Source organism: Orcinus orca, chromosome 1 (genome assembly GCF_937001465.1).
Source record: "Orcinus orca chromosome 1, mOrcOrc1.1, whole genome shotgun sequence".
Classification (NCBI taxonomy): Eukaryota; Metazoa; Chordata; class Mammalia; order Artiodactyla; family Delphinidae; genus Orcinus; species Orcinus orca.
Genome location: NC_064559.1, coordinates 128,877,151 through 128,894,191, shown reverse-complemented (window position 1 = coordinate 128,894,191; position 17,041 = coordinate 128,877,151). Strand labels below are relative to the sequence as shown.

General features: G+C 39.4%; 1 protein-coding gene and 1 pseudogene across 3 annotated transcripts in view; both read left to right on the top strand.

Moving 5' to 3' along the window:
- Window positions 1-17,041, top strand: part of RWDD3 (RWD domain containing 3) — a 78,159-nt gene that overhangs the window by 39,295 nt on the left and 21,823 nt on the right. The window lies entirely within an intron of this gene.
- Window positions 9,774-13,394, top strand: LOC101271399 (phosphorylase b kinase regulatory subunit beta-like; annotated as a pseudogene).

Sequence of the window (17,041 nt, the reverse complement as noted above, 5' to 3'; positions counted from 1 at the left end):
TTGTGGCCTGTCTAAGGAGAATTGGTACAAGGATATGTATGGGACTCAGATCTTTTCTTCAGTGATTAATTTTTAGGTTTGAGATGGTGCTAGTGGAGGGCACACAAGGGAAAATGTCTGAGAGAAGAGCGGCAGCACAGAGCATAGTCATGTCCCAGGGGCTTTGGAGCCAGACATGATTTTTCGCGTTGGCTCAGTGACTCCCTGGCGTGACCTCAGGTGAGCTGCTGAAGTGCTTTGAATTTCCTGCTCAGTAAAGTGGTGATGCTAATGTCTACATGATGGGATTGTTGTTTCATTCCACCCACAAAGCAGATGCCTGTTCCCGAGCACGGGCTTTCTACACTGTAGTTATTATTACAATTTTCCCACTTACTTCACCTTAGAGAAGTATGGTGTCTCAGCAGAACTCTTCTGCCCAAAGTGCTTCCACTCAGAAGTTAAGCTCTGCTCCATTTTTGTTAATCTTGGTGGCCTACAATGTCCCTAGTTTCTATGATATGAGTTTTACAATTGTGTTTTCAAATAAATATCGCTTTCTCTGCAGGTGTATCCATTTTCCCACGTGAGAGAGTAATAAGCATCTGCATGACATTGGAGGCTCACTGCAAAAATAAAAAATATTTTGATCAGGCACTTATTTGTAGTTAATCTCTATGATAACACTTCGTGGGGATTAGTGGTGGTTAAATTGATTTTGGAAAAACAGCCCTAACATAGCATGTTTTCATTTGGAAAGAGGAGAGGGAGTTTCATTTTTTCATTTCAGCAAATACTTACGGAGTCCTTACTATGTGCCAGGTACTGTACCTGGGTAGAGGGAATAGATTTCATTTTAAGTGATCACTGAGTGATTGATGGAGGCCGTTTGTAATGCTGTGTTAAGATGGATTGTGATCTTGAGCTGGCAGAAAAGATTGCCAGGGATTGAGAGAGGGGGACGACAAAATTGGAACGTGTACGTGCTGCTTAGGATGTAACTACAACAACACAAGCAAAATCCACACTTGAGTCGCTGCGTTAGACACTCCCTGTATTTATAAAGTGTTTTGAATATGTTGACTCTTTTGGACTTTATTATATATGTGTATAATAATGTATTATACATGTATGATCATTTGGTATATTTTGTCTCACCCATAACATCATTCTGTACCATCTTGGTATAACTTCAAAGAGAAGTTATTCATTATCTTCAGATATACAACAAAGACATAGTCCCTTCCCTTTAGGAATTTACAGTTTAAAATAGACACTACTAAGACCAAAACACCCTATAAATATCAAACGGGTACCTACATTGAATAAAACATTTTGTATTTCCAGAAATGTTACTTACCTACCTTAATCAGCATGTGTGCTAGTAATTTTTGCTTCTGTTTCTGCAAAAACAGAAAGAACTAATGGTTCAGTCCTAATGGGTAACGAGAATAGATGTCACAAAATCATACAGTTCTTTAAATGAGTTTTCCCCATCCTTCTTATTATTGTTATGCTCTTTATCTATGTTTGCTGCTCTAAAATATTAACCTTTAAAAAAAATTCATTGCACAGTTGGTTGCAGCACTGTGATCTGCCAAATTAGAGCATTCTGAATGTTTATGTCTTTGGGAATCCCCAGCAGGTCTGCCTAAATTCCCTGAAGAGAGAGAAAAATTCAAATCATTGTTTCCCCCTTCTTGCTTTTGTTCACAGAACGGACCTGCTCATGAAAAGCAAGAGCACAGAGGTGAGGGATCAGGAAATTGTAGGACAAGGCAGCTGAGTTCTGCTTTGTGGAGCATTATCAGAAGTGAGCCCTACTGTCAGTCACCATGAGGTGTCTCGGTGACTGAGGCGGATTTGTGTGAACTGTCAGTTGAAAGCATTGACAGTGTTCCATTAGTAATGAATTATGGGAGTAATTTCATTAATTTCTTTACCTCAGTCAGTAGATGTTAGTGTAAGTTGCTCAACCAAACATCAAAAGAACCATTGCATTTTAACCTTTGAGTCTTTTACTGTGTAACCAGGAACAGCAAAGAAATAAATTAGCGTAACATTCCTTAAAAAAAAAAACAAAAAACGACTGAAGATAAGCAGTGGACATAATTTTTCCTGTTTTTAATTTAATAGCAAGTTTATGGTTTTATGCAAAACCATTCACATTACATTTGACCCTCTGGGAGCTGCCTTTTTTTTCTGTGAGTATAATTTTGATCTTTAATAATCTGTTGTTAAATCCAGTCTGAGTTTGATTAATGAATTGTGATGAGCCGGTGCATTAATTTGCAGGTTTGGTCTAATGCCCTAAAAGGCTGCTTTGTTGTGGATGTTATTAATGCTAAACTCTTCAGGAGGAGCCATGGGATGGCAGTGTGCTCCAGATAATGGACTAGCTACTTCTTTGGGAAATCCCAGTGATGGAGCCGAAGCTCTAGAAGTGACCATGGAGCCATGTGATTGAAAGCAGAAATCCTGATTTAGCTTTATGTTCCAGAACAGGGGGCTGCAGCCTGCAAGGGGTCTCTGGATGGAATTCAGGGGAGTCTGTGAATTCAGATAGTAAAAAAATTCTGTACTTTCATTAACCGCTACTGAAATTTAACATTCTGTTCAATTATAAACATAGGCAACAGACCACAGTATTATTAATAGTAGCTGTGACTTTGTCATCAATAGAAACCACAGGTATTTTCATAACACATTATAAGGTTGTAAGTACCTCAACATGTCATTTATGCTCCCCGCTGCTTCAAAGTTACCAGTCGTTATTATGACAGCCACTCCATCTGGTTATTTACTGTGTTAGTAAAGAAGCAGACATACATTACTATATCACAAATTTTACAATTGATAACTGTATTTTAATATAATTGGTTTCATTTATAATCTTATTTTAGACATGATTCAGAGAAGGGGTCTATGGCCCCCAAACGGTTAAGAAAACCCCCTTTTTTGAGTGACTGTGTCTGTGCTGCCATCTTTCCCCCTGGTAAGTCCATCCTTCTATTCCTCAGACTCTGTTGTCAGGAATAGGTCTAAGGTTCAAACATGTTACCCACATGGCCAGATGCTAGCAGTGACTGAGGTGTGCTAACATTATCAACTTCTCAGTTACTCCCCTGCTTTTCTACCCTAGACTCCTGGAAGCTGTGAACTGTTTGTCTTATTCACTGATAATTTCCCAAGCACATATGGTACTTTTTGACACACAGTAGGCACTTAGTAACTGCCTAATGAACGAATGATAGTTCAAAAGGAGATAGTTTTTTGCCCCATTTGAATGAATCTGGGTTTTAAAATCTTTTTTTTTCCACATGAAATAAAATCTAGTATCCACATTCTAAAGAGTTTATGGCATTATAAAAGGTATTTACAAGGCATTAGGAATGTTTATAGGAACTGATATTGACCAGTTTATTGTCCAGCAGCTCAGCTTATCAGGGAACTGTACACTCTTGTAGCCGATTTTTAAAAGGATTGTTATAATTAAACAAAGAGAACTGTTAATCTCCAAAGGCGAATATAGCTGCAGAGAGATAGGAAAATTAGATTATCGAAATAGATTAACATGTGTGTTGGGAGTATGAAGAAGTGTATGGATATGTTTTATGTGTGTTTCTGTGTGTAAAGAGACCCAGCCCAGGTGAGAGAGTCTTTAGAGCTGTAAGTTGCCTTGGAGATTATTTTTCAATTTAATTTAACAAGTATTGAAACTGAAGTGCAAAGAGGTTAAATGATCAGTGACCTCCTAATTGCTAAATCCAATAAAGCCTGCCCGGACCTTATCTTACTCGGCCACTCTATTGCATTTTGTGTTGCTCACCTTTTCCTTTTACTCGAAGCCTGTGCATATGCTGTTTCCACCAACCCAGAATGCTTTCCTTTTTGCTCCTTTCTATCCCTGCCCCCTACTCTTTCTTATTCCAGAAGAACACATCGTTTAAACCTTCCTGGTCTCCATCTCTCAAGTAGAGCTTCGTTCTAGTTAAGTGCTTATCCTTAAAAAAAAAAAAAATTCCAACCTTCCTAAGTAGCCTTTCCTGCCGTGGAGCACAGGCTCCGGACGCGCAGGCTCAGCGGCCACGGCTCACGGGTCCAGCCGCTCCGCGGCATGTGGGATCTTCCCGGACCGGGGCATGAACCCGTGTCCCCTGCATCAGCAGGCGGACTCTCAACCACTGCGCCACCAGGGAAGCCCCCGAAGTAGCCTTTTTAGACACTTTTAAAACTCTCCTGGCTGTTCCCCGTGCCCACTCTCCATCCTCTGGTGTACTTTTAGTACCATAGATAGACTGTACATCTGTTTATGTATTACAGCCTTTGGAGGGCAACAAACCATTATAATACCTAAGATATTTTCACCCCAAGAACCAATTTCACCTCCCTGGGGGTAAGATCACCCCTGTTGAGAATGCATGCTCTTGTAGAACTTGAATGTCACCAGACTCTCCCTGTCTTCTGTGGGTTCAAACAAAGTTACAAATGGCACCAACCTCCCATTCTGTGAACAGAAATTCCAGTCTTTTCTATGCAGTTTCTTCCCTCCTCAAACTCCTCAGGAGTGTTTACCTGTTTTTATGAAATTAGTCTTTGTCCCGTCTTCCTGTTTCTGCCTGCAGGCGAACTGGGAACACAGACACTACCTTCAAGGATGAACTGTAGAGGAACTGACCTCCATTTTGCCCTTGGTCTTGATGGTCAAGCCTGACGAAGTGCTATTGGTGCGTAGTGAATCTCGGAACCCTCTGCTGTTGCTGCCACCGCAGCTGTCTTGTGGGTGGGGAGGATGGTGGCCATCGCTGCCTTTGCTGCTGGCTGCAGGTGCCTGTGTTTGCTGGCCTTGGCTGGGATCTCTGGTAGAGTAATTGCTCAGCCAAGTGTGTTTTTTGGTGACATGACTCCTTCAATTCCCATCTGACACAGATATGTTCTCTAGGGTACAGCTAAGATACCAGGTGAATTTGCAACTTCCTGGGTAGTGCACGGTCCCTCTGACCTCCAAGCTTGGGTCATGCTGTTCCGTCTTCCTGAAATGCTCTTCTCCTTTTCAAGTAGATAACTTGACTCTTGGTTACAATATTACAATACCACTTCTTTCAGGAAGCTTCTCGAATTCCCCTTCAGAGTCTATGTGTGATACCCCTCCTGCACACTCCCATGGTGTCCTGGATTCCTAGAGTTATTGTATGCAGACTGTTTATTTGTCTGTATATCCCATTATACTCTAAGCTCCTTACAGGTAGAAAACATACAGGGTCTAGCCTAGCACGGTTCCAGTCATCTAGAAGGCACTCCATAAATGCTTATGGAACAGATAAATTGATTCTAGATACCTGCGATATAGCGGTGAACAAAATAAACAAGTCTTTGCCCTCTTGGAGGTTACATTCCAGTGGGTAAACAGAGATAATAAACAAGTAAATATGTACAATGTATAGTATGTCAATGTTGATAAGAGCTATGGAGGAAAATTAAGCAGAAAATGCCTAATGCGGAACTGATTTTTTTTCTTCTTTGAACCTGCTGTATGTTCAGTCTCTCTTATCCTAGCAGATGGCAACTCCATTCTTCTAGTTGTTTGGATCAAAACTCTGGAAGTCATCCTTCATCTTTCTCTTACACTTGTTCAATCTGTTATTGTCTCCTCCTGCTAGAATGTAAGTCCCATGAGGGCAGGAATCATGCCTATTTTGTTTACTAATTTGTCCTCGGCACTGGACCAGTACCTGCTCATATTGACACTGGATTCATGTTTGGTGAATTGAACTGAAGAGGAATTGGAAGTTGTTGGTGGAGGGAATTGCAATGATAATGGTCAGGGACAAAGGTGATTTTTATGCAGAGACCTGAGTAAATGAGCTTTGTGAAGCTAGGGGGAGAAACATGCAAGCAGAGGACACAGCGAGTGCAAATGTCATGGGGCAGGAATGTCCCTGGTGTGTTCTGTGAAGAGTAAAGAGGCGGTTAAGACTGGAGTAGAGTGAATCAGGGGTGGGGTGGGGGTGGGTAGGAGATGAAGTAAGGGGATGGTAGTCCAGATCATTCAGAGATGAAGGTCATGACAATTATTTGGCTTTTATTGTGAATGAAATGAGAAGGCAGTTGGACAATTTTGTGGAGTAGTAAGATGATCTGATTCAGCTTGAACAGTTCACTGTGGTGACTGAATTGACAATAGACTATAGGGAGCGAGGGCAGAAGCAGGAAGACTGACATAAAACTCTGAAATAAATCAAGAAAGAGATGCTGTTGGTTTACACAAGATTAGCAGTTGGGAGGTAGTGAGAAATGGCCAGATTTTGTATTAATTTTGAATTAAAGCCAACAGGACATGCTGATGATCTAGATGTGAGGTGTGAGAAAAAGAGAAGCCAGGAATAATTTCTGTTTATTTTTTAAGTAAAATTTTTTTACAATATAACAGGCATGTAGAAAAATGCCCAAATCATAAATGTACAGCTTGGTGAATTTTTCACAGAGGGACAAGACTCAAGTAGTCACCTTCTCCAGTAAGACCTAGAACATTACCAGCCCCCAAGAGGCCCCTACTAGGCTGCTTCTCAGTCATTTTCCCTCATTCTCAGTGTAACCACTGTCATTGAGTTTTCCCACTAAGCACCGCTGAACCTGTATTCACAAGTTTTGATAGATCATATTTTCATTATTATTTAGTTCAAAATATTTTCTAATTTCCATTTTGATTTCTTCTTTAACCAATTTCCAAATATTTGGTGGATGTTCTAGTTATTTTGTTACTGATTTCTAGCTTAATTCCACTGGGGTCAGAGAATACATTAATGCTTTCAATATTTTGAAATTTTGGGGAACGTGGGGACTTGTTTTAGGGTCCAGCATATAGTCAGTTTTGGTAAATGTCTTATGTCCCTTTAATACATTAGAGGCAGAATTTTTTTTTTTTTTTCGCGGTACACGGGCCTCTAACTGTTGTGGCCTCTCCCGTTGCGGAGCACAGGTTCTGGACATGCAGGCTCAGTGGCCATGGCTCACGGGCCCAGCCGCTCTGCGGCATGTGGGATATTCCCAGACCGGGGCACGAACCCATGTCCCCTGCATTGGCAGGCGGACTCTCAACCACTGCGCCACCAGGGAAGCCCCTAGAGGCAGAATTTTATATATGCCAATTAAGGCAAGTTTATTAATATATAATGCTTTGTATTTCTGTGGTGTCTGTTGTAACTTCTCCTTTTTCATTTCTAATTTTATTGATTTGAGTCCTCTCTCTCTTTTTCTTGATGAGTCTGGCTAATGGTTTATCAGTTCTATTTATCTTCTCAAAGAACCAGCTTTTAGTTTTATTGATCTTTGCTATTGTTTCCTTTGTTCCTATTTCATTTATTTCTGCTCTGATCTTTATGATTTCTTTCCTTCTGCTAACTTTGGGTTTTGTTTGTTCTTCTTTCTCTAGTTCCTTTAAGTGTAAGGTTAGATTGTTTATTTGAGACTTTTCTTATTTCTTGAGGTAGGCTTGTATAGCTATAAACTTCCCTCTTAGAACTGCTTTTGCTGCATCCCATAGGTTTTTTTTTTTTTTTTTTTTGGCGGTACACGGGCCTCTCACTGCTGTGGCCTCTCCCGTTGCAGAGCACAGGCTCTGGATGCGCAGGCTCAGCGGCCATGGCTCATGGGCCCAGCCGCTCCACGGCATGTGGGATCTTCCTGGACCGGGGCACAAACCCGCGTCCCCTGCATCAGCAGGTGGACTCCCAACCACTGCGCCACCAGGGAAACCCCATCCCATAGGTTTTTGGATCATCGTGTTTTCATTGTCATTTGTCTCTAGGTATTTTTTGATTTTCTCTTTGATTTCTTCAGTGATCTCTTGGTTATTTTGTAGCGTATTGTTTAGCCTCCATGTGTTTGTGTTTTTTACATTTTTTTCCTTGTAATTCATTTCTAATCTCATAGCGTCCTGGTCAGATAAGATACTTGATATGATTTCAATTTTCTTAAATTTACTGAGGCTTGATTTGTGACCCAAGATGTGATCTATCCTGGAGAATGTTCCGTGTGCACTTGAGAAGAAAGTGTAATCTGCTGTTTTTGGATGTAATGTCCTATAAATATCTATTAAATCTCTGGTCTGTTGTGTCATTTAAAGCTTCTGTTTCCTTATTTATTTTCATTTTGGATGATCTGTCCATTGCTGTAAGTGAGGTGTTAAAGTCCCCCACTATTATTGTGTTACTGTTGATTTCCTCTTTTATAGCTGTTAGCAGTTGCCTTATGTATTGAGGTGCTCCTATGTTGGGTGCATATATATTTATAATTGTTATATCTTCTTCTTGGATTGATCCCTTGATCATTATGTAGTGTCCTTCCTTGTCTCTTGTAACATTCTTTCTTTCTTTCTTTCTTTCTTTTTTGTGGTACGCGGGCCTTTCACTGTTGTGGCCTCTCCCATCGTGGAGCACAGGCTCCAGACTCACAGGCTCAGCGGCCATGGCTCATGGGCCCAGCTGCTCCGTGGCATGTGGGATCTTCCCAGACCGGGGCACGGACCCGTGTCCCCTGCATCGGCAGGTGGACTCCCAACTACTCGCCACCAGGGAAGACCAACATTCTTTATTTTAAAGTCTATTTTATCTGATATGAGTATTGCTACTCCAGCTTTCTTTTGATTTCCATTTGCATGGAATATCTTTTTCCAACCCCTTACTTTCAGTCTGTATGTGTCCCTAGGTCTGAAGTTGGTCTTTTGTAGACAGCATATATATGGGTCTTGTTTTTGTATCCATTCAGCAAGCCTGTGTCTTTTGGTTGGAACATTTAATCCATTCACGTTTAAGGTAACTATCGATATGTATGTTCCTATGACCATTTTCTTAATTGTTTTGGGTTTGTTTTTGTAAGTCCTTTTGTGCTCTTGTGTTTCCCACTTAGAGAAGTTCCTTTAGCATTTGTTGTAGAGTTGGTTTGGTGGTGCTGAATTCTCTTAGCTTTTGCTTGTCTGTAAAGCTTTTGATTTCTCCATCGAATCTCCATGAATGAGATCCTTGCTGAGTAGAGTAATCTTGGTTGTAGGTTCTTCCCTTTCATCACTTTAAGTATGTCATGCCACTCCCTTCTGGCTTGTAGAGTTTCTGCTGAGAAATCAGCTGTTAACCTTATGGGAGTTCCCTTATATGTTGTTTGTTGTTTTTCCCTTGCTGCTTTCAATAATTTTTCTTTGTCTTTAATTTTTGCCAATTTGATTTCTATGTGTCTTAGCGTGGTTCTCCTTGGGTTTATCCTGTATGGGACTCTCTGCACTTCCTGGACTTGGGTGGCTATTTCCTTTCTCATGTTAGTGAAGTTTTTGACTATAATCTCTTCAAATATTTTCTCGGGTCCTTTCTCTCTCTCTTCTCCTTCTGGACCCCTATAATGCAAATGTTGTTGCATTTAATGTTGTCCCAGAGGTCTCTTAGGCTGTCTTCATTTCTTTTCATTCTTTTTTCTTTATTCTGTTCCACAGCAGTGAATTCCACCTTTCTGTCTTCCAGGTCACTTACCTGTTCTTCTGCCTCAGTTATTCTGCTATTTATTCCTTCTAGTGTGGTTTTCATTTCAGTCATTTTGTCGTTCATCTCTGTTTGTTTGTTCTTTAATTCTTCTAGGTCTTTGTTAAACATTTCTTGCATCTTCTCGATCTTTGCCTCCATTCTTTTTCCGAGGTCCTGGATCATCTTCACTATCATTATTCTGAATTCTTTTTCTGGAAGTTTGCCTATATCCACTTCATTTAGTTGTTTTTCTTGGGTTTTATCTTGTTCCTTCATCTGGTACATAGCCCTCTGCCTTTTCATCTTGTCTATCTTTCTGTGAATGTGGTTTTTGTTCCACAGGCTGCAGGATTATAGTTCTTGCTTCTGTTGTCTGCCCTCTGGTGGATGAGGCTATCTAAGAGGCTTGTTTTTTTTACTATTTAAAAAGTGATTTTATTATAACATAAAGCATACACTCCAAAGAGAGATAATGTATCACATATGTGTACAGTTTAAAGAATAATAGCAGCCGGCTGGGAGGAGCTGACAGGCGGCCCCAGGGAGGCCAAGGCGTCGGCCTGAGTGCAATGGCAGGGTGCATGGCCGAAGTGAGCTGGAAGGGCTTGGAGCGAAGAGCCCAGACCAATTGCTATAGTTTAGCCTGTGATGCTTATGATTAGAGTCAACAATTTGAAATGGCCAGCTCATCTGATGCAGTTGTCTCTTCTCTAACAGCTTTCTTAAGGTCTGGCTCAGTTTATGAACCTCTTAAAAGCATTAATCTTCCAAGACCTGATAATGAAACTGTGGGATAAACTGGGTCACTAGTACAGAATTGTCAAGTCAACACTGCTGCTGTATCGAAGCCCAACCGCAGGTCTCTTTCCCACAAAAACATGTGGTGATGATCAGGAGGCCAAGATCCATGACGGTCTACACTGCCCTGCTGTGCCCTGGGCTTTGGCTCTTGTATCAGTCGCATTGATGATGACAAGGGAAGGACCCGTGAGTCGGAGCACTTGGCTATAAAATGTATGAGAGGAATTGTCTACTGCTATATGCGTCAGGCCGATAAGGTCCAGCAGTTTAAGCAGGATCCATGCCCAACACGTCTTCACTCTGTTTTCAATGTACATACAGGGATGAGATTCTCTCCTATCAGGATTATGGTCATCTTCAGAGAAATGCAGCATCACTCTATCTCCTTTACCCTGTGGAAATGATTTCCTCAGGACTCCAGATTGTCTATAACACTGATGAGGTCTCTTTTATTCAGAACCTTGTATTTTGTGTGGAAAGAGTTTACTGTGTGCCTGACTTTGGTGTCTGGGAAGGAGGAAGCGAGTATAATAATGGCAGCACGGAGCTGCATTCGAGCTCTGTTGGCTTAGCAAAAGCAGCTGTAGAAGCAATTAATGGATTCAACCTCTTTGGCAACCAGGCCTGTTCTTGGTCGGTTATATTTGTGGATCTCGATGCTCACAATCGCAACTGGCAAACTTTGTGCTCACTGTTACCCAGAGGATCAAGATCTCATAACACAGATGTTGCCCTGCTCCCCTGCATCAGTTATCCTACATTTGCCTTGGACGATGAGGTTCTGTTTAGCCAGACACTCAATAAAGTGGTTAGAAAATTAAAAGGGAGATATGGATTTAAGCATTTCTTGAGAGATGGGTATAGAACATCATTGGAAGATCCTAATAGACGCTACTGCAGACCAGCTGAAATTAAGCTGTTTGATGGCATTGAATGTGAATTTCCCATATTTTTCCTTTACATGATGATTGATGGTGTTTTTAGAGGCAATCCCAAGCAAGTAAAAGAATATCAGGATCTTCTGACTCCAGTACTTCATCAGACCACAGAAGGTTATCCTGTCATACCAAAGTACTACTGTGTTCCAGCTGATTTTGTCGAATATGAAAAAAGAAACCCTGGTAGTCAGAAGGGATTTCCTAGCAACTGTGGCCATGATGGAAAACTATTACTTTGGGGACAAGCCCTTTATGTCATCACAAAACTCCTGGCTGATGAATTAATTAGTCCTAAAGACATTGATCCTGTTCAGCGTTATGTCCCACTACAGAATCAATGTAATGTAAGCATGAGGTTTTCCAATCAGGGCCCACTGGAAAATGATTTGGTTGTTTATGTAGCGCTTGTAGCAGAAAGCCAATGCCTTCCAGTTTTCCTCAACACATATGGTATTCAGACTCAAACTCCTCAACAGGTAGAACCCATTCAGATCTGGGCCCAGCAGGAGCTTGTGAAAGCTTATTTCCACCTGGGGGTCAATGAAAAATTGGGACTCTGCGGAAGGCCAGATAGGCCCATTGGCTGCCTCCATACATCAAAGATTTATTGCATTCTAGGAAAGACTGTGGTTTGTTACCCTATCATCTTTGACCTAAGTGATTTCTAAATGTCTCAAGATGTTTTACTGCTGATAGATGACATAAAGAATGCACTACAGTTTATTAAGCAATACTGGAAAATGCATGGACATCCACTTTTCCTTGTTCTCATCCAGGAAGACAGTATAAGAGGTAGCCAATTCAATCCCATATTAGATATGCTGGCAGCTTTTAAGAAAGGAGTGGTTGGAGGAGTTAAAGTTCACGTTGATCATCTACAGACACTAATATCTGGAGCTGTGGTAGAACAACTTCTTACGAATCAGTGACACAGAAGAGCTTCCAGAATTTAAGAGTTTTGAGGAACTAGAAGTTCCCAAACATTCAAAAGTCAAATGACAAAGCAGCACCTCCAGTGCTCCTGAACAAGAACAGCAGCCAGATGTTACCATTACTGAATGGAAAAACAAACCCACCCATTAAATTCTTCAAAAACTGAATGACTATAGTTGTCTGCCTAGCCAAGTCATCCTGCTGGGTATACTGCTCAAAAGAGAAGGACCCAACTTTATCACAAAGGAAGGTACTGTTTCTGATCACATTGAGAGAGTCTATAGAAGAGCTGGCAGCAAAAAATGTCGGTTGGTGGTGCGCCATACAGCAAGCCTTTTAAGTAAACTAGTGGACAGCCTGGCCCCATCCATTACTAATGCTTTAGTGCAGGACCAACAGGTAACTCTGGGTGCCTTTGGACATGAAGAAGAGGTTATCTCTAATCCTTTGTCTTCAAGAGTGATTAAGAACATCATCTATTACAAGTGTAATACCCATGATGAGAGGGAGGTGGTCATTCAGCAAGAACTGGTCATTCATATTGGCTGGATCATCTCCAATAACCCGGAGTTATTCCGTGGCATGCTGAAAATACGAATTGGCATTGTGTGAGGCAGTGCAGTAAGGCACATGACCAGGCTCTAGCATCCAGCGGAACTGAGTGCAAGTGCTGACCGCCACTCATCATCTCAGTGGCCTGAGGCCAGTGGCTGAACCTCCCTTCTGCTTTCATACCAGCCTCATTGTTTTGTGTGAGATGAAACAAGATAATATGTTTAAAAGGCCTGCCACAACTGAGTAAAGTATAAGTGCTTCTTTTCATTTTTTTAAACATATTTTTGATTGTATTGAATACAGGTATCACGTAAATATGTTCTAATTGTAAAAAAGTCAACAAAAAACAATAATTGAGCATATAGAGTAACCTAATATGTGGCCAATTTGGGGGATGTTCAAGTGTTTGAAAAGAATATGTAGCCTGTCAGGTGCAAATACATGTGAATGTGTGTGAGTGTGAATAAGTGTTTAGCTTGCTAATTGTATAATTAGATCATCGGTATCTTTACTATTTCTGTCCTACTTGACCTTCGATTGCTGATAAATTGTAAAATGTTCTCCTGATTATGAATTTGTCAATTTCTCCTTGCATTTTTATCCATTTTGCTTTATATATTTTAAAGCTTTGTTTTTGTCCATGTTACCATGTTTTAACAATATATCTTTCCTTATGTCATTTATTTTGTAATTGAATTATTTTTAAAAAATTATTTTTAGTTTCAAACATCTACAAAAGTATAGAAAATAGTATAATAAAGCCCATACTATTACTCAGCTTCAACAATAATAAAAAAAAAGAATAATAGAAAAACAAGCACTGTACAACTTAAAGATACAGAAGCCCCTTAATCTCCTCATTTGTGTTGCTACCTAGTACACTCTCATACTTCTGTCCTGAATTTTTTGTTACTCGCCCTTGCTTTTAATAACTTCTTCATTAATATAAGCATCGCTAAATTATTGTTTAGTTTTACCAGTTTTCATCTCCATATCTAGTAGATTAACTTTTAAGCATCAGTTTTAAATGTCCTTTTTTATGTTTAATCATGGTATTTACATGATATATCTTCATTCTTTTACTGTCAACCTTTCTGTATCCTTATATTTAAGATGTCCTTATTTAGGCAACATATAATTAAATTTTTATTTTTTCATCTAGTTGGACAAACTTTGTCTTTCAATCGAAGTATTTAGTCCATGTACATTTAATATAATTACTGATATATTTGGAATTCTATTTACTGGATATAACAACAGCCTTAACCTAATAAAATCTAATGTAAATTATAGTTTTACCACTTCCCAGACAATGCTAGGATTTAAGAACACATTAAATCCATTTATCCCTTTCTGCTGTTTGATTTACTACTGTCGTACATTTATTTTAATTTTATATGTATGTAAACTTCACCACATGTTATTATTGTCATTTATATATTTGACTCCTGTTGCTCTTCATTCTTTCCTGCATTTCTGTCTTTCCATCTGGGATCATTTTCCTCTTGCCTAAACTCCTTCAGCATTTCTTTTAATAGGGATCTGCTGACAACAAACTTTTTTTGATGCCTTTATGTTTGAAGGATATTTTCATTGTGTATAGACTTCTAAGTCATCAATAATTTCTTCCAGCACTTCACGATATCATTCTGTTTTCTTCTGGCTCCTATGGTTTCTGTTGAGAACTTAGTTATCATTGTTGTAGTTTCTTTGAAGGTACTATGCTTTTTTGTCTGGCTGTTCTTATGGCTTATTCTTTGTCTTTGTCATTTGGCAGTTTTACTATGATGAGACTAGTAATGTCTGTATCCTTCTTGGGATTTGATATTGTTCATCTGTTTTGGAAATTTCTCAGACATTACCTATTCGAACAATGCTTTTGCCTCCATTTCTCCTCTAATCTATTTCTATACTTCTGGAGCTCCAGTTACACTTAGAACTTTGCCATCTCCCATGTGTCTCTTTCACTTTTTTCTATATTTCCTTTTTTTTTTTTTTTGTCCTTTGGTCTGAATATTCTCTGCCAACAGAGAATACTAGTATTTAGTATCTTACAGTACTAATCCTGTTCTTATTTGTGTTTAATCTGCTAGTAAGCTCATCTGTTGAGTTCTTAGTTTTAATTACTGTATTTTTCAGTTTTAGAATTTCCACTCGATTCTCTTCTTATGGACTCTATTTCTCTGGTAAGGGTATATTTTCATTTATTTTTTAAAAACATATTAATCCATGTTTCTGGATCATCTATGGCCTATTTTTACTTTCTTTCTTTCTTTTTTTTTTGATCTGATTTCTTGGTATATCTGGTAATTTTTTTATTGAATGCCAGACATTTTGCATGAAAAATTGTAGCGGCTCTGGATGACGCTATTTTTCTCTAGAGGAAAATACATTTTATAAAATGATAGGCAGCTGGAATAGGAACAGAACAACTCAGTCCAATCAGTATATGACTGAAAAGTCTGGGTTTCAGAATTTTTAAGGTTCTAGAGTCATCTGCCTGGGTTCAACTTGCAGGCTGGATAATCTTGGGCAAGTTTTATAATATTTTTGTTCATCAATTTTCTCATTGATAGCACAGGGTAAAATAATAGTACTTTCCTCACAGCATAGTTAAGAAGATTAAATGAGTTAATATATAAAAAGTACTTAAACTAGTACCCAACACATAGAAAGTGTCCATTAAGTGTTTGCTAGTGTAGGTATTAATTTTTGCCTAAGGCCAAAATCATCTCCTTCTGTTACTGCATTTAACAAATATTAATTGGAGTGGCTACTGGTAGAACTCAAAATGTGGAGAAAGATTAGACCTTGTTAGAGGATAGGATCAGGAAATAGGGTAGAATTAAAAGCTCTTGCTATATTGAAAACAGAGTCAAAGAGGTAATGTAAGCATCAGTGTTGGTCTATGGTTAGCTCAGATCATTTCCTACATGTAATTCAGTCAGTTCCCACAGTGCTAGGTGAAGTTTCAAGGTGCAAGTCTATTTCAAGAACTGGTCAGTTTTTTACCTGTTGTCTCTGGAGTGGACTTCAGGGGTGGTTAGAGTCAGCAAAGCTCAGGAAGAGGGAGTGAATAGCCTCTAATATTCTCCCCATTCTACCTGTCAGGCTTTGACTTCATTTCCTTTTGGAGTGGTGCATTGTTGATCTAGGAACTAGGAAAAATGTTCTATCAAACCACAAATTAGACAGAATTTCATCAGAGAAGTTCCTAACTGATGTGTCGTCCTTGCTTTTACAAGAATCATCCTAGTAGGATCATTCCAGTTTGATCGGATTCAGGGTACATGATTATGCCACAGACACTGTACCTGAAGCAATCTGTGTTGTTTTTGTTTTTGTTTTCAATCTGTGTTTTGACTGGCGATAAATTGATAATCGCCTAGCCGGCTAAGCCAGTCCAGAGAGGCAGTTAATATGGTGAAACTTCAATAAAGTCGGCTGTCAATGCGATAGATGTTACAGGTGAACTACTTGATCTCTCACTGCAATCCTTTGAATCTCTGTTATCCATCACTCTATAATACATGTGTTTAGCAGGGAAATAGGCTTCTCAAATCTCACCATCCAAGTAAGCCTCCACAGTAACATTTCTAAGTCTGACACGCAAGTCTCAACAACACTGTCAGAACGCTAGTTAGCTCTCAAATTTAGTGAGGTGACGTAAATTTACAGAAGGGTGGCAAGAAACTGAAGAGTGTTCCTCTTTGTGCTCTTGGACAGTAAAAAAATTTTAGAAGCATAGCCTCCCCAGTCCCCTTACCAGTCGGACTTTTGAGTAGCAGGTTTTGGTACAAAGTTTCTGAGATTTTCCTTTTGCTAAGTCTTAAGTGGTACAAAGTGGAGTAAATGAGGTTACAGAAGGTACAGCTTTATTTCATGAATAGAAGCAAAACTTTGACGAAGCAAATAATACTGAAAGATATTTTTTATTTAGGAAAAAGGATTTTATTTTTTTTAGTTATCCTGTACTTGGTTTCATTGTCAAAATGAGTTATCACCTCAGTAATTCTTCCTGGAGAACTTGTAACACACAAAGGCCAAAACTCAAGACTAAAAACCAGTCATGGCCCTCCTTAGCATTTCTAGGGTGTTACTTTTTATGAAGAAGACACTCTTCCTGTGGCATATTTTGAATTTATATGAACATTCTAATGAATGATCTTATTGTGTGTGGTTCAATTTCCTGAGGAAAGAATTTTCTTCTGTTTAATCTCAGGAAATAGGATCAGCTCTGCCAAAGTTATTATAGAGCCCAAGGAAACATTTCCTATATTTAAATTAAGCAACTTTAAAATTGCTTAAAGGGGTCTTACTAATTAG